Raw genomic sequence first — 20,252 nt, forward strand, 5'->3', positions numbered from 1 at the left:
AGTGCTATTTACAACAGCCAGGTCATGGAAGCAACCTAAATGCCCATCGACAGACGAATGGATAAAGAAGATGTGGTGCATATACAGAATGGAATATTACTCAGCCATAAAAAGGAATGAAATTGGGTCATTTGTAGAGACGTGGATGAATCTAGAGACTGTCATACAGAGTGAAGTCAGTCAGAGAAAAACAAATATCACATATTAACGCATATATGTGGAAACCAGAAAAATGGTTACAGATGAACTGGTCTGCAGGGCAGAAATTGAGACACAGATGTTGAGAACAAATGTATGGACACCAAGGGGGGAAAGAGGCAGGGGGGATGGTGGTGTGATGAATTGGGAGATTGGGATTGACGTGTATACAATGATATGTATAAAATGGATGACTAATAAGAACCTGCTGCATAAAAAATAAATAAAATAAAATTCAAAAAAAATTAAATAAAATTAAAAAACAAAAAAAAGACAATTTGTCCAAGCCACATTTTTTACTCACCTCAAGCAGACAAGCAAAACTTCACAGTCACTTCCTAATCTCTGTCCTGGCCCTCACCTTATTTTTCCTTTGACCAATTTTGCTTTCTACTCCTTTTTAATTTTATTTGATCTTGTTTTATATATTTATATAAGCTGCTTTACATTCTTCCTGGAGCAAGCAGGGTAAAAATAAATAAAAACTTCCATGAAACAGTTGACTATCTGGGTCTTTCTTTCAAGAAAAGATAACACTGTTACTGCAACAATGCAGGGTTTTTTGTTTTTTGTTGTTTTCCTAAAAAAGATTCATTCCCACAAAAGAAACATCTAACTTTTGGATGCCTCTGAGGTTACTGGTCCCTGCAGCATCAAACTGGCCCAGCTTAATGCACTGGAGTCTAGTAGAATAATTCTCCTAGGCTGCTTCTTTCATACTTGCTTCTTGTCTTTGTTCAAAGTCCAGTTAATTCTACCTGCGCAATCTGTTTAAATACTTTCCTCCATTTTTCTTTTTTTTTTTCTTATATCGTGAAATCAGGAAACTCTTGTCATACATACTTCTTCCCAAAAACTTGACAGTAATCAGAACTGATATGCATGAGAGTAGATTTAATGATATACCCATGAAGAAAACGGAACATCACATTTTATAAATTAAGAACTAGACTTAGACCTCTCCGAGATTTTTGATAAGTAACTATTCCTCATTTGCTATTATTTAATACTAGTAGGATAATAACCATATGGTAGTCTACCATTCTTTCTAGTGACTTCATTGTATCAGCTTCAGTATGACTTTTTTTTTTTTTTTTTTTTTGTGGTACGCGGGCCTCTCACTTGTGGCCTCTCCCGTTGCGGAGCACAGGCTCCGGACGCGCAGGCTCAGCGGCCATGGCTCACGGGCCCAGCCGCTCCGCGGCATGTGGGATCCTCCCGGACCGGGGCACGAACCCGTGTCCCCTGCATCGGCAGGCGGACTCTCAACCACTGCGCCACCAGGGAAGCCCCCAGTATGACTTTTAATCTGGCTTTTGTGGGTTAATCTAGAAACCATGACTACTTATGATATTGATCTCAAGAGAAACTACATTCTATGGTACCTGTTTTATAATAAACAATGAACATGTGGAAACCAAAATTAAAACACAATGCTTTTCACAATCATGACAAAAAAATAGACATAAACTTAACTAAACATATACAGGATCTGTATGCTGAAAATTATAAAAGGCTGATGAAAGACATCCAAGGAGACCTAACTAAACAAATACACATACACTGTGTTCATGGGTTGAAGAGTCCACATAGTACAGATGTCAATTCTCCCCAAAACGATCTATAGAGTTAATGCAATTTCTATCAACATGCCCGGAAGGATTCTGGTAGATAAAGACGAGCTTATTCTAAAATTTATAGGAAGAGGCGCAGGCCTTAGAATAGCTAGAGCAATCTTGAAAAAGAAGAATAAAGTGAGAGTAATCAATGTACCCCACGTTAAGGCTTTTACTATAAAGCTATAATAATGGAATAGAATAGAGAACCCTGAAATATACCAGGCAAATATACCCAACAGAATTTTGACTTAAGGTGCCATTTCAACAAACGGTGCTGGAGCAGATGGACAGACATAGACAAAAAAACAACAACAAAAACCCAAACAAAGCAAAACAAAAAACCCAAAAACCCTTAAGTCTAAATCCTTACAACTTATACAAAAATTAACCGAAGTGAATCACAAAATTAAGTGTAAAATATAAAACTATGATACTTTTAGGGAAAAAAACAGGAGAAAATCTTCACGACCTAGACAAAGTTCTTGGACTTGACCCCAAAAGCACAAGCCATGAAAAATGACAAAGGAGACTCATCGGAATGAGAAACTTCTGCTTTGCAAAAGACTGCGTTAAGAGGACGAAAAGATATGCTAGGGAGTGGGAGAGAGTATCTGCAGGTTACATACCTGAGAAAGGACAACTACACAGACCATAGGAAGAGCTCTCAAAATTCAACAGCAAAAACTCCCCCAACAGTCCAATTAGAAAATAGGCAAAAGATATGAAGAGACATTTCACCAAAGAAGATGAAGGACAGGTGGCAAATAAGCACATGAAAAGATGTTCAACACCGTTAGCCATTAGAGAAATACAAATTAAAACAGCAACGAGGGGCTTTCCTGGTGGCGCAGTGGTTGAGGGTCCGCCTGCCGATGCAGGGGACGAGGGTTCGTGCCCCGGTCCGGGAAGATCCCACGTGCCACAGAGCGGCTGGGCCCGTGAGCCATGGCCGCTGAGCCTGTGCGTCCGGAGCCTGTGCTCCGCAACGGGAGAGGCCGCAACAGTGAGCGTACCGCAAAAAACAAACAAACAAACAAAAAAACAGCAACGAGATATCCCTACTCACCTATCAGAATGGCAAAAATGAAAACAACGGTGACCAAACCAAACGCTAGCAAGGAGAAGCGGGACACACGTCGCGGGTGGGAACAGAAAATGGCTACCCGGGGAGGCAGCTCGGCGGCTTCTTCAAAAACGAAACCTGCCAAAGCAAACTACCGTATGGCCTGGCAACTGCACCCCTGGGTATTTATTCCAGAGAAATGGAAACGTATTTTCATACAAAATCCTGAACACAAATGTTCACGGTAGCTTTATCTGCAATAACCGAAACCTGGAAACCAGCCAGATGTCTTCGATGGACGAACAGTTTAATAAACCTGGCGCACCCACGCCGTGGAAGGCCGCTCAGCGATAAAACGCAACAATCTACTGATACATGCAGCAACCGGATGAATATCCAGGGAATTGCGCTGAGTGAAAGAACGCCAGTCCCCAAAGTTTAGATGCTGTGTGACTGCACTTATACCACATTCCTGAAAGATAACATCGTAGACGTGGAAGGCACATCAGAGGTTAGGGATGCGGTGACGGGGCTACGAGAGGCCAGCATGAGGGATCCTTCTCCTGTTCTACTGACTCTGCATCAAAGCCAATATCCTGGTGATGATGTCGATTTCTAGTTCTGCCAGATGTTACCATTGGGGGAAAATGGGTAAAAGGTACACAGGCTCTCTCTGTAGCAAGTCTTACAACCGCATCCGAATCTATAATTATCTCAAAATTAAGTCTAAACACTAAAAAAAAATCGACTTCAAGTGAAACTTCCAAATGCAACCCATCTGTAACTGGGTTACTTACCATAATTGTACTTCGAGTAAATCTATGTAGATTTGCCTGTCATCAAGGCCATCTGAAGAAATCCGAATTGGAAATGTTTCTTTTCCCCTACGAGAAGGGAAGTCATGGCCCCAAAGTAAAATATTTGATACAGAGTAAGAAAAGGAGAGCATTGCTTTCCAATTAAACATGTTTACTTGGCAGGTTGTCCGGATACTGAAAAGAGCATCTCTAATGCCTAGGGCCAGTCAAAGAACAGGATCCCTCCCCTTCATTTTCCGCAGTTCAATCCACCGCCAAACACGATCGACACTTGAGAAACAGTAAGAAAACAACTCTTCAGAAAGGGAAGAGACCGGGTCCTCTCAACATTTCATCCAACTACAAATACAGCAAACAGGTTTTTCAACTCTAGAGTTCTACAGTCTTGGAGGTGTCATTCTTGAAAATAAAAGGACAAGACCCGTGTTCGGCCTTCCAAGTGCTGGGACAGGTCATCTGAGGGTGCTTCAGTATCCTCTGTCCTCTCAGATGCTATAGCATAAAACTTAGATCCGAACATCCTGAACTGACCCTCCTGGGGGTCACTCACGCTGGCCTTTCGTGCTAGAAAGGATCAGCTCTGGGGAAGGCCACGTCAGAGATGAGATGAAGCTTCTCTTCAGTTCACCTTAGGCGGGGAGCACAAGCCCAAGAACATCTACGCTCTCGCCTCTCTCATCTCCGCCCCCAAGCTCCTCCAGCCCACCTCCGCCTCCCAGCCCGTGCCCACCTTCTTCCTCTCTCCCCCTCACTCATCGTCCGTGACTACTGTCCCCTCCGGCCCCAGAACCCACAGGCTCCCGCAACAGGTTTACAATTGGACTCCAGCTCCCTCTGCATCCCAGGAGCTGCTCCCCCACCACGGAGCCCGCCGGTGGACTTGGCCTCTGGCCGGCGGCGTCTGACACTCTCTGACCATTTCCAGCGGCACGAGGTCTCTACCCGTCCCAGGGTGAGTTCTGCCGCGATCCTCCCGTCTCGACGGCTCCCGTTCTCCTGGCTGCGCTCGGCCCTCACCTCGCAGCCGTGACCACATCTTGCTGCCTGGGGTCCTCCCCGCCTGCCCTCCCCCATCCCTGCTCTCAACGGCCTCTCGCCAGGACTGCTGCAAGAGCCTCCACGGCCCCTCCGTCCACCGACACCTCCCCAAGCCCATCCTCCCCGCGCCTTCCAGACGCATCTCAACCGCCCAGGCTCGGCTGCAGCACGCCCGGCGGAAACCTCGCAAGCAGCCGTGCCCGCAGGTCTCCGCGCGGAGCCCGCTCGCACCGCCCCCTGGTGCCAGTCCCTTCTCACGGATGGAGGCTCACGTGACGAGCTTTTGCAAGTGATGTTCTTGAGTAGTAAATGTAAGCACGTTCCTGTAAAAGAGTCACTTTCACCCTCTCGTGTGCAGATGCTCATCAGAAGGGAGAAGGGACCGGGCTACAAATAAATACGTGGGCAACTGCACCTGCCCCAGAGATGATCTCACACGGACCGAGATCTGTGCTGACTGACTTCTGCGGACGTACGGCTGAGAGCGGTGTGGCGACTAGAAAGGGTTTTCATGTCTTGCTTCATTGCCACCCTCACATTTGGATACACCCAGGAGCCTGCGACACGGCTGGGCATCAGGCGGCGTCCGTGTGCTGGTGACAAACAGGGTGAGAATGGCCGGCCTGGTGGGTAAAGTCCAAAGTCCCTACTACCTCTGTGACCTGGCCCCTTTCCACGTCTTCAGCCATATGGCCCACCGTCCCTCCCCCAGTAGGTGACCACGAGAAACCGCACTGACCAGGGCTGCTGGGTCCAGGCTGGTCTCGGAACGCCTTCCCTCCCTTGTCACTTCGAAAACCCCTCATCGTCCTTTCCCGATGAGCCCTTCCTGACATGGTCTATGATTTCCAACCTCTAGACTGTTCGTGTCCACAGGGCAGGGGCTCCATCTGTCTCTGAATCCACAGAACCCAGGAGGCTCCGCCGCTCCACACACACAATAACTGTCTGGGACATGCCCTCAGATCTCTTTTTCTCATTTTAATTCAGCGACAACATGCGCCTCTTTTTCTCCAGGTGTGACTCATCAATTCTTAATATCACTCTGAAGTGAGAAAGGGACAAGAAAGTGGCTCCTCAGTTTAGAAGCAGAAAGTGAAGCAGGTGGAACCCACTCACGTGCTTTTGGGCGGAAGCCCCCTCTTCCGGCTTTCCCTCCGTGAAGCCCCTGTTTCCGAAGGAAGGAGGACGTCAGGGCATCGGCCAGAACCGTCGGTGCGGGGAAAGCAAGACAACAGAGCTCTCCGCCTGACTGCTCCCGCCTCCTGCAAAGTTCTGCTTTCTAAGAGGCGGTGAGCTCGAGCGATCAGGAGACGTATCTGTTTAAGCTGCTCATCTCCAGGGGTAAGAACACCGAGCACGAAGGTCTGAATTCTGTCCTCAACTCTGCTACGACGGTACCAGACTTGGAATCCTTTTCTTTTTCTCCATAGACTTGGGAACCAAAATCCTTTTTTCTTTTTCTCCATAAACTCGGGATTTTGACATCTGCGAGTGAAGACCAGAACGTACCTGATCGTCTCCTAACACCTACACTAATACACCCCTGTGAGTCTGAGCTTGGGCTGCCTGCACCACGGACAGATAAATGTTAACCGCTGGGTAGGTTTAAAGAAAGCAAAAGGGGGGATATTATCATTGGTTAACAATATTTTTCAACCAATAAATCACCCTCCCCCAGACAGTCTAAATCAATCAATCTCTGTCTCTCTGTCTCTCTGTCTGTCTCTCCCTCTCAAAGCTTAGGGAGAACTTCAGTGGTCTGGATGACAATATTTCGAGCTCCAAGGTCACGTGTAGGTCACTGGCTTGAGCACCAGATGAGCAGGCCAGCTCTTCTCTCCCACGCTGCTGCTTCAAGAGCGATGGGTGGAGAACCAACGCTCAGCACGAACAGAACCGCTGGCCTCAAGGTCCAGATGAAATGCGAGTTTGCCAGGGAGGGAGCTTGGCCCGTGTTTCATGAGTCCTGGCTGCAGGGAGGGGATACAGCCTCTCACAGGGCTGGACCAGCACTGCATTCCTGGATACCACGCTGAGTCCTGAGAGTAACGGGAGACGTACCAAGTGTGACATGCTCTGTTTAGGCTGCTATGCATCTAAGAGTATGGGACTGCTGTGAATTCATCGCATGGCAGAAACGCAGAGGTGGCTTCTCAAAGGGAACACGGGCTTGGAGGGCTCCAGCCGGTGGAGGGAGGTACTCGGACACGGAAGCAGACCCAGGCGCTTGATCCTTTCCACGAGGGCTTGACATCACAAAGGTTAGCACCAAAAGTGGTTCCCTTGGCTGACCCCAAACACCAAGAGGGGACAGACAGCCCTGACTCCTGCGTGAAAACACAAAGCTTCTGCGGTCCTCCTGGGGGCCCATGTAAAGGTGCGTGTCTGCGCCGAGATGCACAAAGGAGAACCAGGGGCAAACTCCAGATCTCAGAGGTACGCCGGGCACAGGAAGGACGGGGGTGCTTTCTCTGCAGCCACGGTCTCCCAGCCTCGACACAGTCCGACAGCCCACGCGGCCCTGGGTGGGAACACAGCGCGTGCAATCTCCCCATCCATGGGCTTCCGTTATCACGTTCACTCCCCTTCTTTTCCGCCAGAAACACAATTCTAAGCGATGGCTGCACACTTGGGCCAACCCACAAGAGCCTAATAATCCTGTAATGAAGTGGAACCGCAGCACCAATAATTCTATCAAACTGAACCACTACGCGCGGCGGCTTCAAACGTGTCTGCGGCTCCCACTGCGGCTCCGGAACGCCGGCTCCCTGGCAGCGCACGTGGTGGCTTCCCACCCTAAGGCCGAGGCAGAGACTCTTGTTCTGGGGGCCGGGGCTACGAAGTTGAGAAGGAGAGCACCGCCTGGGCGGCTGCGTGTGGGAGAACAGGGTGAGCAGGTGGCGTCAGCCGTGCAGGCAGCGTGGGCTGGGGGGCTGAGTTCAGGGGGGAGGAACCCCTGGGGCAGAGAGATGATGCTGAAAGCTGAAAAGTTTCAAGAAAAGGAAACAAAGGAAAGATATGGGGACCCACTGACTGGGGTCTGAAACACCGACTTCATTTTCTGATATTTTCTCATTTCACGGCTCCAGGTTAAAGCCTGGTCAGTCCAGAGGCCAAAAACTTGCTGCTCTAGGTTGACTCCCACGGTCCCACTGGGTTCTAAAAACCTGAGACTCTGTGATTCTGAGGCAAAGCACTGTGTCACAGTCACCAAAGAAAAAGGGAGAGAATTAAGAGAAAGAAAAGAAGAGTGCAATACGGACGATGGAAAGGGGTCCAAGGAGAGAGAAAGTGTGTGAGCGCCAGGCCTTCTGGAGTGAGAAGTACTAATGAGACAGCAGGGCGGGAAATAACAACACAGGGTCACCCCTCAGCTCCCTCAGATAGAGACTCGGTCTGGAGTGGATGATGCCCTCAAAGACCCTGAAGTTATCTGCCAGACTTGCTATGCCGCCGTGGACTTAGTAGCGTGTATGGGGAACTCCCTTCAGAGGATCTACTGCAAACATCTGGTAACCTCATCAGTGGGATGGAGAGCGTGCCCCGCATCAGAGTGAAGAGAAGAAACGTAGCCGCAAATACACCCTCAAAGGACGACACTTATTTAGGAGTCCTTCCAGGTTCTCCCAAGTCCCTGACTCTGCTTTACGCAGCCTACATTCCACCCCCCCCACCAGCGCCCTGAGAACGTGAATTCCAAGAGGAGAGAGATTTTTGTCTGTTCTGTAGATGGTTGTTAATTTCCAGTGCCCAGATCAGTGCCTAAGACATAGTAAATGTTCAATAAATGTTCCTTGGAGGAAAGGAATGAATAATACCTATTTTACAGGGAGAGCACCCAGAGTTGTTTTAAAAGTAAAAAATTTTTTTCTTTACGGCCCGCCCCCCATTACTCTCTCCGCAGCCCCCAGTCTGGGATCACGGTCCCAGCTGGCTTTGGGAAGAGCATCCCACAAGCCCGCATTAGTTTACCTTCTTTCCACATACCTCTTTGGGGAAGACTTTCCTCATTAGACGGGGACTAATTTCAGTGCCGAGCTCCCGGGCATCCTGATCTTTTAGCATCACTTATGCAAATCCACGGCACCTGGACCAGCGCAGGGAGGGAAGCGAACTGCGTGATGAACCTGGACGGCAGGATCGATTTCCGGAGTCAGCCTCCTGACAGGGCCCTCCCTAAATGTTTTCTGATGATGGCCAAGTGGGCAAGCTCAGGCCTTTCTCCCCAGAAACACGATCCTGCTTTCTATACCGACAAGTATTACTTCAAATCCCTAGTGGGCAGTCCAGGATATGGAAATTATAGTAATCTAATCTTGTAGAGGAAGAAGTATGAATCATCATTACACGGTCTGACAAAGAGCTAAGTGACTAATCCCAGGTTGCACAGAGGCTGGGGTCCATGGTGATGGCTACCCGTGGGCTACCACCCGAACAGTGGGGCCCGGCCGGCAGACATCCGACAGGCAACGTCACAGCTTTCATCCCAGGGGAGCACCAAGAAACAAAGGGCCATGTTCTCAGGACCACGTTGCAAAGCTCTTGATTCTTTGGAAAACTCTTGACTGTGCGCCAGAGGAGTGAGAGAATCTGGGGCTCAAAAATCTTGTCTCTCTTCTGACTCTGGTGTCACACGCTTAAGTTCTGAGGTTTACTTTTCAGTAGGAACTGGGAGGTTTGCGGAATAATGGCGTCTCAAAAAGTGACCAGACACTCCTATCCTCTCCAGGGAAAACAAAAGACTACGGTTAGGAAAAGACACCACCAACAACCAGGATGTGCTGTTCACCACATCACAGACACCTACCGCTCTGAAGGAAGGTCTTGACCTTTTCCTGAAACTTGCAAAAAGAACACTGAAGCTCCCCAGCCCCCATCAAGAAACCACAGCCCCAGGCACCCTGGGAAACTTGGTCAGGGCGCCCACAGCCCTGAACCATCACTGGGCTTGGCGCTTTTTTCCCTCCACTTTTTCTCTTGCACAGCTGTGTTCAATTTTCTGTCCTTGGGGTTTTTAAAGGAACATTTATTCTAGGGCCAGGATTCTCCAGTTTTACGGTTATACAACTCCCTCTCAGGGCCAAAGAATGTTTGAAAAGCCTTAAGCCCAGCACAGAGAGTTAGTAAAAGTATCCAAACGAAAGTGAAATGAAAAGTCAAGACTTGTTCCAATGTCGATTCAACCTCTTACTTGACTGCGCTGTACCTTCTGTTTGCCCTGCAAGACATTTGCTACCTATTTTTAATCAAAGTATAAGTATGGTGTGTGTGTGTCTCTCTGTGTGTGTGTGTGTGTGTGTGTGTGTGTGTGTGTGTGTGTGTGTGTGTGTGTGTCTGTCTGTCTGTCTGTCTGTTTGCGAGCAGGTAAGGAACAGAGAAGTCCAAACGTGTATTTATATTCTTCCCACGGTTACTGTTTCCTGTTCGATGGTAAATTTTATTTTAAATAAGACCTCCATCTTCAATTGGATGGAATAAAAGATCACAAAGAAAGATTCCTTGAGGATTTTTAAGGGCTTGTTTGTTTTTCCTAGTTAGAGAGCCAGACAGTACTAGGTTTTTGGTAGTAGGATAGCAGTTTAAAAAAAAAAAAAACAACCCTAGTTTTTACTTAAACGGTGAAACTAGCGGCACTGTTAGCTGAAACGCCCTAAGTACATTACCAACATCCAAAAGCACAGACCCACACACGTACGCGCCAACCAAACAGCGTGAGGCTCCCACCAGCCGTGAAATGCTATCCAGGCTTCTGAGTGCAGCCGAATGGAGCTGTTTCAGAACGCCCAGCAGTCTCTTACCCGTACGCTTCTCTTCTCTTTTCCTGTCACCTAGACTCCCACGTCTCAAAGAAATCTGCCCAAAGGCTCTGTCTAATACAGGTTCATGAACATCACTCTTTTTTTGCCCCCTGGAGTCTCCCAAAGGCCATCCGCCTGCTTGATACACACTCCCCTTGATCTGACAGATAAAGCAAAGGTCGGGCGCTGAGGCCTGAGCTATGTGACACAGCACACAGCACCCACATGAGAGGCCTGGCCGCAGCCCAAGGCAAACAAGATGATTTTGAGAAACGAAGTAATACGCACAGACTCACCCTCGAGCAGAGAAAACTGAATCCGTTTTCCACTGTGGAAGGATCTGACATGCTGTCGGTAGCACCTGCTACATACAGTCCGGTTCTCTGAAAACGATGAGCAGATACTGTAAACTAACCTTGCGACCGGATCACGATCAGAGACAAGAGGCAGGCTTCCCTCAAGGGGCCGACGTGAGCAGAGCACATGATACCTTTCCCTTTCGACCACCTTCTCCTGCTCTTTTAAGATCAAGATATCAAAAGTGCCCTTTAGCACGGCCTTACAGGCAAAATGACAGGTTAATGTTCACATGATTCCTCCCAGATAACCAGACTCTAATTCTCCCGTGATTGGAAGTTGCCGGAAGTTAGTGAACATCTCTAAACCTAGGGCAGGGGACAGCTGAAAATGCAGATTCTGAAGTCAGGGTGTCTTTGAAGTCGGTAATTTCCTCAAGTAGGACACACTTCTAATGGCATCTTCTCATAATAATCAATGAAAAACCCTGTGGATCTGTGCTCTAGAACAAAGACGCTCCTTTCAGAATAAGAATGTTTTCATGAAAGTAATACAGAAAAATTCTCCCCTCAAAATCCCCAAACACATGCTCCCTACATGTACAAGGAAACACAGCCAAACAACAACAACCACATAAAAATAATTTTTCAAACCACACATCCAAGAAAAAAAAAAAAATCTTTACAAGAAGCTATAAGCGGGGCTTGAGAAACCAGGATGTTTTCTAACATCACGCCAAGCCAGTTAGAACACACTGGGTTTTAAAAATACGGTTTTACGATAGCCCATTTACATTCCATATAAGAAAAGACAGAAATGTGGCTGAGAACGGTCAGATACAACTTTAAAATCTGCCTCACTGAAGCGTGTAGGCACACACACTCACCCCTTGTAGAAGAGAAAACAAACACCACTTGGGCTCATCCAAAACGCGCGGCCTTTGATCACGGTCTCATGATGTTTACCCAGAACGTCCAACGCACTTTATAGCCTAAGGAGCAGTCCAAGCTCTCAACAGAAGGTTGTCACTTGAGGGACCGTGTGTCTTGAAGAGCTGTTTTCACACGATCTAAATGAATAAAGAAGCATGGGGGAAGCAATGCACTGATGCAAATGGTAAGACCCACAGTCATCGCACCTTCGAGGCGTATGAAATGCATTCCGCCTCGAGCATCTGCATGTGTGCCTTTTGAGAAAGTCACCCCCTGCTCCCTCCACCTCGCTTCAAGGACCCGCTGTAGTCTCGGGGGCCCCAACGCTGGGATCCACTGATGTCTGAAGAGATGCAAGGCAGTGATGTAGGTACAGCCAGGACTTCACTTTAGAGAGACCTGCACTGCATCTGAAAGCCTGTGGAATGTCTTTTCTCTTTAATCTGATTTCAAATGAAGATTTTATTTATTTATCTTCAATTTTAAAAACTTTTTATTGAAGTACAGTTAATTTACAATGTTGTGTTAGTTTTTGGTGTACAGCAAAGTGATTCAGTGTATTATATATATGTATTTGTATTCTTTTTCAGATTCTTTTCCATTATAGGTTGTTACAAGATATTGAATATAGTTTCCTGTACTATACAGTAGGTCCTTGTTGGTAATCTATTTTATATATAGTAGTGTGTGTACATTAATCCCAAACTCCTCATTTATCCCTTCCCCCCCACCTTTCCCTTTTGGTAATCGTAAGTTTGTTTTAATTAATTAATTACTTTATGGCCGCTTTGGGTCTTCATTGCTGCACACAGGCTTTCTCTAGCTGCGTCGAGCGGGGGCTACTCTTCACTGAGTTGCGCGGGCTTCTCGCGGTGGCTTCTCTACTTGTGGAGCATGGGCTCTAGGCATGCGGACTTCAGTAGTTGTGGCATGTGGGCTTCAGTAGTTGTGGCTTGCGGGCTCTAGAGCGCAGGCTCAGTAGTTGTGGCGCACGGGCTTAGATGCTCCATGGCATGTGGGATCTTCCCGGACCAGGGCTCGAACCCATGTCACCTGCATTGGCAGGCAGATCCTTAACCACTGCGCCACCAGGGAAGTCCGTAAGTTTGTTTTCTATGTCTGTGAGTCTGTTTCTGTTTTGTAACTAAGTTCCTTCGTATCATTTTTAAAGATTCCACATATGAACGATATCATATGGTATTTGTCTTTCTCTGTATTACTTACTTCACTTAGTATGATCATCTCTAGGTCCATCCATGTTGCTGCAAATGGCATTATTTCATTCTTTTTTACGGCTGAGTAATATTCCATTGCATGTATGTACCATATCTTCTTTACCCATTCATCTGTCAATGGACACTTAGGTTGTTGCCATGTCTTGGCAATCGTAAATAATGCTGCTATGAACATTGGCCTCACTAGAAACACTTCCCTCACTGCCTGTACTGCTCTTATCCATACCCCTCCTCAATCCACTCTGGTCTGGGGTTCCCACTACCGAGCTACCCTCGTCAAGGCCACCCGAGCTCGGGGACCCCGCACTCTCCCCACTCCTGCCTGGCTGCCCCTCCTCCACCCCACCCCGTCCCGAGCTTCATTAACAATCTCTCTCTCTCCTCTCTCTGCGATCCTCTCCATGGATTTATCTATGACCTACATTCTATCTCCAGTCAGAACCACTCCTCGGAGCTCCAGCCTCACATTCAGCTGTCTACTGAACACCTCTATCTCGATACTCAACAGGGACCTCAAACTTAATATGTCCACGACAGAACTCTCGATTCTCAAAGCTGGCCCCCCTCATTAAAAAACAAACAAACAAAGAACAGAAAAGAAAAACGAAACGAAGAAATCCCTCCTCCCCCAGTCTTTCCTCTCCTCAGAAGTTGCTAGAATTTGGGAGTCATGCTTCCTGCTCCCCTCGTCCTCACTCCCCGAATCTCATCTGTCACCAGGTGCTGACAGCTGTACCTCCAGGACGCACCCCTTTCCCTTACAACATACGACAGCTTTACTGATGTATAATGCATACGCCATGCGACTCACCAATGTAAGGTGTACACGTCAACGGCCTGTAGTAGGTCCATGGAGCTGTACGACCATTATCGCATCAGTTGTAGACATTTTCATCACCCCCAAAGGAAACCACACACCCACCAGCAGTCAGTCTCGATTTCCCCTTGAACAATCCAGTCCTAGGCAAACGTTAATCTACTTCACGTCTCTGTAGATTTGCCTGTTCTGGAAACTTCATATAAATGGACTCACACAGTACATGGTCACTGGTGTCTCGCTTCTTCCAGTTAGCCTATCTCCAGTATTCATCTATGCTGCAGGATGTATCCGTGTTCCATTCCTCTCTATAATCAAACAACATCCTGTCATATGAACATACAATGTTTTATTTGTTCATCAGTTAATAGACTTTGGGTTGTTTCTATTCTTTGGCAATTGTGAATAATACTGCTAGGAGAGGCAAACTATTATATATAGGATGGATAAACAACAAGGTCCTACTGTACAGCACAGGGAACTATATTCAATATTCTGTGACAAACCATCATGGAAAAGAATATGAAAAAGAATATATATATGTATAATCGAATCACCTTTACAGCAGAAATTAACACAACATTGTTAATCAACTAGACTTCAATAAAATGAAAAAAAAATAAAACTGCTATGAAAAGTTTTTATACAGAAAAATGTTTTCATTTCTCTTGGGTGTACACCTAGGAGTGGATATGCCAGGTCATAAGGTAAACTCTATGTTTAACTATGTTAGGAACTGCCCGACTGTTTTCCAAAGCAGCTGCTTGGGAAAGAGTCTGCATTCCTACCAGCCACGTAGGAGAGTTCGAATTTCTCCATATCCTCACCAACACTTGTTACTGTCCATCTTTCAGAGAGGGTTATGAAGTGGTAGCTCACTGTGGGTTTGATATGCATTTCCATGATGGCTGGTGATGTTGAAAATCTTCTAATGTGCTTATTGGCCATTTACATATCTTCTTTGCCTACTTCAGATATTTACCTATTTTTGAATTAGGTTTTTTAATAAATTTATTTATTTATTTTATTTTTGGCTGCGTTGGGTCTTCATTGCTGCGCGCGGGCTTTCTCTAGTTGTAGTGAGAGGGGGCTACTCTTGTTGCAGTGTGTGGGCTTCTTATTGCGGTGGCTTCTCTTGTTGCGGAGCACGGGCTCTAGGTGAGCAGGCTCAAGAGTTGTGGCACACGGGCTCAGGAGTTGTGGCTCACGGGCTCTAGGGCACAGGCTCAGTAGTTGTAGCGCACGGGCTTAGTTGCTCTGCGGCATGTGGGATCTTCCTGGACCAGGGCTTGAACCCGTGTCCCCTGCACTGGCAGGCGGATTGTTAACCCCTGTGCCACCGGGGAAGCCCAAGGTTATCTTTTTATTACTGAGTTGTCAGAGATACAAGTCTAGAATACATGATTTGCAAATATTTTTTCTCATTCTGTAGGTTGTCGTTTCACTCTCTTATCAGTGTCTTTTAATACACAAAATTTTTTAATTTTTGTTGAAGTCCAATTTATTTTTCTGTTGTCACTTGTACTTTTGGTGTTATACCTTGAAAAATCATTGCATAACCCAAGGTCATGAAGATAACACCCACGTTGTCTTCTAAGAGTGTTACAGTTTTAGCTCTTATATTTAAGCCTTTGATCCATTCTGAGTTAATTTTTGTATATAGTGTAAGGTGGGGTCCAACGTCATTCTTTTGCGTGTTGATATCCAGTTGTCCTAGAACATTTGTGGAAGAGACTATTTGCCAGTGAATTGTCTTGGCACATTTGTCAAAAATCAATTACCATAAATGTAGGAGTTTATTTCTGGTCGATCAATTCTATTCCAAAAACCTATATGTCCATCTTTATGCCAGAACCACTGTCCTAATTACTGTATTAAGTTCTGAAACCAGGAAGGGTGAGTCTTCCAAGTCTGCTCTTTGTTAAGATTGTTCTGGGTATTCTGGGTCCCTTAAATTCCTACATGAACTTTAGGGCCAGTCTGTCGGTTTCTACAAGGAATCCATCTGAGATTCTGAGAGAGAGACTCTGCGTTGACTCTATGATCAACTCAGGGAGCACTTCTGCCATTTTAACGGGAACGTCTTCTGATTCATGAACGTGGGACGTTTTCCCATTTATTCGGCACTTCCTTTAATTTTGTCCAACACTTTGCAGTTTTAAGAGCACGCTTTATCCTTCTTTAACGACATTTATTCCTAAGTACAGGCGCACCTTGTCTTATTGTGCTTCACTTTATCGCACTTTGCAGATACTGCCTTTTTCACATGAAGTGAAGGTTTGTTGGCAACCCCGCGTTGAGCGAGTCTATTGTCGCCATTTTCCCAACAGCATTTGCTCACTTGGTGTCTCTGTGTCACATTTTGGTAATTCTCACAATATTCCAAACTTCTTCATTGTTCCATTTGTCATTATGATCTGTGATCAGTGATCTTCAATGTACTATTGAAAAAAGATTATGACTTGCTGAAGGCTCAGATGATGGTACTTTTTAGCAGTAAAGCATTTTTTAATTAAGGCATGTACATTGTTCCTTTAGACCTAATGCCACTGCATACTTAATAGACTACAGACAGTGTAAACATAACTTTTATATGCACCGGGAACCCAGAGTATTTGTGTGACTCACTTTATCGTGATACTCACCTTACTGCGGGGGTCTGGAACCAAACCCGCAGTATCTCCGAGGTATGCTTGTGTTTCATTCTTTTTCATGCTGTTGTAAAAGGAATTATTTTCTTAATTTCATTTCAGACTGTCTGTTCTAAGTGTACAGCATTCCAGTTGACTTTTGTAGACTGATCTTGTATCCTGCAACCTTTCTGAATGTGTCTTTTAGTTCTAACGGTTTAGTGGATTCCTTAGGGTTTTCCATACCCAAGATCATGTCACCTGCAAGTAGAGATGCTTTCACTTCGTTCTTCCCAATCCGGAGGCCTTTCGTATCCTTCAGTAACTGCCCTGGCTAGACCTCCCAGGAGAATACTGAGCAGAGGTAATGAGAGTGGGCATCCTTGTACTGACCCTAATCTTAGGGGAAAGCTTTCGGTCCACAATTAAGTATGACGTTAGCTGTGGGGTTTTCATAGGTGCTCTTTTTAGGCTGAAGACGTTTCCTTCGATTCCTACTTTGTTGTTGTTTCATTTATTTATTTACTTATTTAATTATTTTGGCTGTGCTGGGTCTTAGTGGCAGCATGCAGGATCGTTAGTTGTGGCATGTGTGATCTAGTTCCCTGACCAGGGATTGAACCCAGTCCCCCTGCACTGGGAGCACAGAGTCTTAGCCACTGGACCACCAGGGAAGTCCCTGTTTTTTTTTTTGTTTTTTTTTTTTATCTTAAAGAGGTATTGGAATTTCTCAAATTCCAAATTTGTTTGCATAACAAATTTCCAAATTTCTCTGCATGAGACACACCCGTGCGCAATTGTGCTTCCCTCTGTATTCTCTCCCTATACCATCTCCACAGCTCAGTATCACTCATCTTTCCAGGTCTGTACTTCAGGGCAGTGCTGGACCACCCTATTCAAAGTTCCCATCCACCGCTACCTCCTCCCGCGTCCACCCTCACACAGCCTTCGACGCACTCGTCATTACTGTTCTCGGTACAGATGTGCTCACGTTTGCATAGGGTTCAGTATTTGCCAGCATGAATGCATCATTGTAATCCTCCAACAACCTTACTAGGTAGACGCTATTAACACAGTTTCACCGATGTTGAAATTGAACGAGAGGTTAAGTGTCTTGTTCAAAGTCATTAAGTTTATAAGTGGCAGACTCAGGATTCAAACTCAGGGCCCATCACTCCTGAGACCATTGTCTTAAACCTCTGGCTGTCGTGCCTATCGATAATTGCTCTCACTTGCTTCTTCCCATATTTTCTATCTAGACGCAAGCAGCAATCTCTTTATCGCTGTACTTTTAGCACCTGACACGAGCGTGGCAGGTGTTAATAAATACTTAATGAACAAATGAACACGGGACTTAGGACGCCCTATAAGAAGAGTTCCACGGGACTCTGGTGAGCCCTGCCGGCGACACCGTCCACGGAGAGTCACGAGGCTCACCCACTTCCGAGGCCCTTCAGGAAGGAAGGTTAACTTCAATGTTTCTCAAACTCACTGGAGCACAGACCCATCTTCATAGCCCTGTCTCCACTGCATTAACGGTCTAGAGCAGTGTGTTCCATGGAACACACTTTGAGAAACCCTGCCCCAGAGTGGCAGGGCAGATAGCACAGTCCCTAGAAAGGTGCTTCTGTTCCCTTCCGTGACTGGCTCTGCCCTCCTCTAAAAAGTCTAACTTGGAGTCCCTGAAAGCTCTGTTCAAAAAGGAAACCCCAGTACATTCAGCTTTGCTTTTCTTTCACACATTGGAACACATGGCTACTAAGGAGACAGACAGATTGTTCCAACGCGTCAGATGGCTCTCCCCTCTGGATGCTGGGGGTCCCATAACTTGTCACTGAGGAACCTTTAATTTTCTCAGACCTCTGGTTTGTTGAGAGTGATTTAAACAAACTCATCCTTCACAACGTCCTTTAACCTAGTCTCAGAACTGCAGCCAAAACCAATGATGTGTCAACCACAGAACAGTTATATTTCTTTCTAAATACTTACCGTAATGTTGATGTTTAAATCATGGCTTCTGATAGAGAAGGACTTCGAAACTCTCCCTGTCTCCGCTCTCCCAGTCTTCTAGCTCATGTACTCCAACTCTTCCTGCAAAAGGAGAAAGAAAAATTTCTACTCGGAAATCTGAGAAAGAAAACAGCAAACAATATAAGACAGCCACATGCGTGAGCGAGGTGAGATACATGGCTGTGATGCATCTGCTTCTAAAGAGCTTTTCCCTTTCAATTAATCAGCTTACATCGGTGACTACAAATGATAGGCAGTGGTTAGAACATCGGTGACTACAAATGATAGGCAGTGGTTAGAATATCTTTTTACACCTCTTAGAAAAAATACTCAATTAAAAATACATTTTTTTATAGAGTTATCATATGATCCAGCAATCCCACTCCTGGGCACATATCCAGAGAAAACTCTAATTCGAAAAGACACATGCACCCCAATGTTCATAGCAGCACTATTCACAATAGCCAGGACATGGAAGTGACCTAAGTGTCCATGAACAGAGGAATGGATAAAGAAGATGTGGCACACATACAATGGAATACTACTCGGCCATAAACAAGAATGAAATAATGCCATTTGCAGCAACATGGATGGACCTAGAGATGATCATATGAAGTGAAGTAAGTCAGACAAAGACAAATATCATGTGATGTAACTTACATGTGTAATCCTAAAAAATGATACAAATTAACTTATTTACAAAACAGAAGACTCACAGACATAGAAAACAAACTTATGGTTACCAAAGGGGAAAGAGGGAGAGGGATAAATTGGGAATTTGGGATTAACATGTACACACTAGTACATGCAAAATAGATAACCAACACGGACCTACTGTACAGCACAGGGAACTACACTCAATATGTTGTAATAACCTATAAGGGAAAAGAATTTGAAAAAGAATATAGATATATGTGTGTGTGTTACATATATTTATATAAATTATATATATTTATATATATAAATTCAGTTTATATATATAAACTGGATCACTTTGCTGTACACCTGAAACTAACACAACATTGTAAATCAACTATACTTCAATAAAATAATAGAATTTTCAAAAAAGAAAAGCAAAAACAAACAAACAAATACATTTTTTCCTTCATCTCAAACTCAGTGAATAAAATCATTTCTATGTGATCGTTCTCCAAAGCTCTGATTTTTCTCTGGTGATGAAATCTGACATCTGATAGCATCAAGACAGCAGAGCTATCTTGAGTAAATATGAGTTCTTTCTACGACACAAATTTACATCAGACCCAAACAAGGGGCTTTGGGAGAGAAGCCTTGTAACAAAGGAAGACTCGAAAAGACAGAGGAGGGTGGGTTGGAACTCATCGAGGAGCTGGATGTGTACAACGAGAGGGAAGCGACAGAGGCTCAGGTCCTTAAAAAAGAGAGAGGCTGGGTAAAGAAGTTGAGACCAGCGTAACCCGTCTAGGGCGTCAGGACTGAGGGACTGACTGGGCTAGAAACTGGTCTGTGCCATTAATTCCAGGCAGAGAAAATCTTCAGCGTTCATTTCCCTCAAAGGCTGGGGAAACGAGGGAAAACACCACCTGTGCTGGAAGTACAACAGAGGAGGACACAGGGAAGGATGCACTTCCCTGTGTGATTTTCCGAACTGTGAGTAATTTGCATACAGCATGACTTCCCTGGAAGTACGCCCATTCCTCACCCTCAAAAGGCCAGCTGCTGCCTGTGTGGCACTGCAATGACTCAGCCTGGGAGAGAGGCACCATGCATGAGCAAGGCTCCAGCCTGAGATCCCGGACTAGAGAGGGAAGCCCT

This window comes from Grampus griseus, assembly GCF_964374135.1.
Source record: "Grampus griseus genome assembly, chromosome: 2".
Classification (NCBI taxonomy): domain Eukaryota; kingdom Metazoa; phylum Chordata; class Mammalia; order Artiodactyla; family Delphinidae; genus Grampus; species Grampus griseus.